The sequence below is a fragment of the Styela clava genome, chromosome 6 (genome assembly GCF_964204865.1).
Source record: "Styela clava chromosome 6, kaStyClav1.hap1.2, whole genome shotgun sequence".
Lineage (NCBI taxonomy): Eukaryota > Metazoa > Chordata > Ascidiacea > Stolidobranchia > Styelidae > Styela > Styela clava.
In genome coordinates, this window is record NC_135255.1 from 8,166,410 (window position 1) to 8,171,127 (window position 4,718).

General features: G+C 34.7%; 1 long non-coding RNA gene across 1 annotated transcript; it reads left to right on the forward strand.

The window, feature by feature from the left end:
• The first annotated feature begins 449 nt into the window (after positions 1 to 449).
• Positions 450 to 2,565, forward strand: LOC144424634 (uncharacterized). Its single transcript, XR_013476857.1, has 3 exons — positions 450 to 558; positions 1,367 to 1,428; positions 2,443 to 2,565. It is a non-coding gene; the product is annotated as an uncharacterized LOC144424634 (long non-coding RNA).
• The last annotated feature ends 2,153 nt before the right edge of the window (positions 2,566 to 4,718 follow it).

Here is a 4,718-nt window from a genome sequence, read left to right on the forward strand (position 1 = left end):
TTACTGATGTAAAAATGTGAGATCTGAGATGAACGGTTCCATTACATTTGAACCCACGACAATTGCACCTGCGTACTATTGCACTTATGAATTTTTTTGTTTCACGGTTATTTGAACCCATACTAACCCTAACCCATGGATTTTAGCACCCCCATATATATAGATTGAATCCGCGGATATACGCATGGGTTCAAATGTACGTGGGTTCAAATGTACGGTCACCGAGATAAACACCCCGAAAATATTATGAACTAGGTATTATGCGATCAGAAAATGTATGAAGCAAATCCCAACCGTCATCCTCATTCTGCAACTTGGAGATCATGCGTTAGAAGCGTGATCGGCTCGTAACGGCAACCTGGAGTAATTAAAGTAATCAGTTAAAACTATTTGATTACTAACAATCAGTTAGCTTTTTTCGTCAAATATTTGTGCGCGGGAAGCCACAAGCGACATCGCAGTCACAAATGTTCGTCGTAGGATGAGGTTCGATTTTGTGTAAGATGTATGGATAAGCTGACTGTTGGGTTATGACAGCGAGTTCGAAACGATATTCAGGTGAGCTAAATGTTTTTTATACTTATTGTTTTCCTTGCTATTCTATTGCTTTCATTTTTCTATTGTATAAGTGGTAAATTAGAGGTTTTCGGGCATATACGAAATGGAATTATTAACCTAGTACAGACGTCTAGATTAGTGGGTGATTCTCTTTTGTATCGAACTCACTAACATCGGGTTCCACCGTTTCCTCACAACTGGTCGAACTTTAAAGCTATATGGCAATACATAGACTTATCATATTAGAAAACTTAAATGTAATATACTGATCTACGTAAGCTGCATTCAACAGGACAAGATTTACATGAATGTATTGCATAACTTTCAAAACTTTCGCAAATGTAGCGCAAAATCAATGGTTTATTAGAGATTCGCGTAGCCTTTTCACTTTTATATTTTATTGTGTATAGGGTGCTCCCATATTATTCGTACCAAGATGGCGCACAACCTGAACACAGTATGTGTACATAGTTAGGGTTCAGGTTGTGCGCCATCTTGAATTTCCAGCACGATCTGCATTCCTAACTTAAACTACCAAGATGGCGCACAACCTGAACACAGTATGTGTACCTGGTTAGGGTTTAGGTTGTGCGCCATCTTGGTAGTTTAATTTAGGAATGCAGATTGTGCTGAAAATTCAAATTTTTAAATCATTCCTAACCCCAAATGGATAATTACTAATATGTCATTTTAAAACGTGGCGGGAGCTTTGTGCAAAAGATCCGATAGATTCAGCCCCGCTGTTCATTGAATATGCTAGCTACAGTTCTGCGACAGTTTATTTATCAATATTTTACCTTTTTTTCAGATGCAAAACTATTAAAGGTTGGAGATTTAAAGACACAAAGCAACGAACGAGGAATATTACAAGTAAATATCATTTAAACATTTTATTTGACTTTCGATGCCTATTTTATTCCTGTACACCACTGTTTTCGTTTAGAATGCTAAACAATTAGATGGCAGCGCACCGCGTCTCGGGTCTTGCGATCAAAGTCCGCATCGTTATGCCACATATTTGATCGTGTGTTTTCCCTCGAGATTCATATTTTTACAAGTTTTAATAATTGTCTTTCAAATCAAAATTTCAAAAAAGTAAGACCCACGTTCACGTTTAAAATGCTAAATAGTTCGATGCGAGCCAACATTGTTATTGCGCTTATTTTATCCTGTGCATTCTATCGAAATTTGAGATTTAGATTTTGCACATGTTTTAATAATTGTGTTTTGAGGTCCTAAATAGTACTATAAATATAGTACCTTGTATCAAATTGGTGTACTCTCTTGAGACCCCTAAAATTCGTTGCTCGCTTCTCTGCTGGATAGCGATCTCCAGTTTGCGATTCCCACCGTGAACAATGTGATAATTCTACAAGTTACTGATCAGAGGTAATTATTAGTCATATACTCCATGAAACAGTTATAAAAGTTCATTGGGTGTTTTACTGTTATTGTAATATTTGCAACTCGTGCAGTTTGAAAACTACACCTGATATGTTATAAAATATTAAGCTGAATTTATGAAATTGAATGATTACATATACCTGTAACTGTTGAGTTGATGAAAAGCAATTTCTATGGTAATCTATAATATTTGAAATTTTATGGCAATCGCTGAATAAATTTTATTCGTTCAAATTTTCTTAGTTTTGTGTATTTAAAAAAATATTGGAGAAAAGTTTGGGTTTTATGAAATCAAATGTCGAAATTTACCCCTTACGTATTTTATTGAAACTAACGTATATTTTTTGCTTTGCAGTGTCTCTGTCAAATAGCATTTGTGTGAATTAACTACCTAATGACCTAGTTGGCTCAACGAAATTTAGTTTGAATCAAATTTAGAATTGGCTTGCACAAAATCTCGACACATATATTGATTTTCAGCTTAAAACACTGCTTGAAAGTTGACAGGACAATTTATCAGTGTACCAAAAGAAATTCGTCAAGTGCCAGCTTTTCATCACTGAGTGAGATGGAGGCCTATCAAGTCTGAAGAGCAAGTATGTGCCCAAATCATTTGAAATCTTTTCAATTTAGATGTCTATAGTATTAATAAAATATATATGTTTTTTTTCGGGAAATCCACAGAGAAATATTACTTTCAATATATTGAGTATAAGCTCAGTTTTGGTTTGTGTGTCAAATGAAATTTTCTAAAAATTACAATCTCAAAATTTCAAAATAACATGATACGCACAACTACCGTTTTATTCTGGCTATTGAGTCGACCCAGTGAATAAGGCTAGGGCCATGTTTTAGAAATAAAAAAATTAAGCTTTTTTTCGTTCTCGCCCAATAGTCGAGATACAGGAATGCATTAAATTGATCTTATTTTTGTCAGTTTGGGCACCAATGCGCGCTCATAATTGTTTATGGCAAAATCTGTTAAACCAAACCCATGCTCATTTCGTAGAATCGCGGAATTAAATATTCTGTCCTACGAATTAACTGTAGCAATATCCTGTGAATAATAACATAGTCAGTACAGCGCAGGGGCTAACTGCTGTCGTTTCGTTTAATCGTCCACACCGAAAGGCCAATTACTATCTTGAAATGTCAGTCTTTTTAAAGGTTATTAGGCCAGCATAAATAAAAGGCGTTTCACCGCAATAGGGTGTCACGTTGTGATTACGACAAACAGTGAAATTTTTTCATAGTGATACTTTTAGTTCAGCAGTGTATATCTGCAGAGATACTGGAAGAGTTTGAACTATGCCTCGTTAAGTGCAATTCGGTTAAAACACAACCCCAACTTAATAACCATGCGAATATTAAAACTTATTGTTTAACTTGTTGTTTATCCTAGGGTGCCTATATATACTAATATGTCTGACATTTTTAAAATCGTAGTCCTGGCATTTCATTAATCTGATGAGCGTTTTTGCCACAAATGGTAGTTGACACTAACTAACATACTATATAAAGTAATCAGGCTAATTTTTTAAATGTAACTGTGGCTCATTGTGACCTGTACGCTCGGGTAGTTCACAGTTGATATTCATGCCAATGATGTTCCCAACTAGTTCAAACTGGAATCGTCCCAAATTTCCAATAATGATATTATAAGAGTGAGTCATACTATTTGAATCAAGATAGTCGTTAATCTTACACCTTAAAGAACTCGTGTTCCAACTAAATTTTTCAAAAACGATACTGTATAAATTATATTCAACCTAATGTAAACTCCTTTTTGGTTCTTATCCCCTTGCTAAAAGTCCTATGTTATCATAGCATCAATGTTCATAACTATTTAAAAATAGAGAAATAGAAATGCGTGTCCTATTTTCCCCATTGTTAGTGCGGGTCACGTCATGTTATGCCTAATCATGTGTATTGAAAAGAGCTTAATTAATATAAACTCTCCTATATAATTTCTACTGGATGGTCTCTTTCATATACGTCACTCACCGTCAATATAAGATATAGTAGTTTCAAAACTCTAGAATTTTTACTTTTTTAATTAGATATTAGGAACTTTGGTGTCGCTGCTCGATAACCAGTTTGGTTCCCCGCGACGTCCCTTCCCCAGTAAAACGGTGTAAATTTTATGGTTGTGATACTTTTCACTGGTTGGAAAAAAAAACTTGACTTGACTTGATTAATCGTGTATCTTACCCCCTTTGGTACTAGTTAACCATGACATTCGTGTTCACATGTGTTTCGAACTAAAATTGCATTAAGTTTCCAATAACGATATTATATGAGTGAGTAGAATCAAGTGCGTCAATATGCATCAATATAACCGGGAATCGTACACCCTTTAGTACTGGTTAACAATGGGATTTGTGTCCAAAACTAAAATTTCGAAGGTTACTATATATATACATGAGATCCCACCAATTGTAAATCTACTATAGCCAGCCCTATTGCTAGTAGCCTTATGTTCATAAGCGTTTGAATCTGGGAATATATTCCTTATTTTGCTATCGTTTATTCCCTAGTTATGATCTGTCATGTTCTTATATTTATATATATAATGTCTAAAATGTCTTTGGCATTTATAGATGGCATCAAGTTATTTATAGATGTATATTTTCGGGTCTCTGGGATGGGAAGAAAAGACTATAGAGAATATGAAGGTAAAATATAACACACTAATAAATGATTTACTAGTTAAGATTCAGATAATGAGATACAACATAGCACACTGACAGATCATT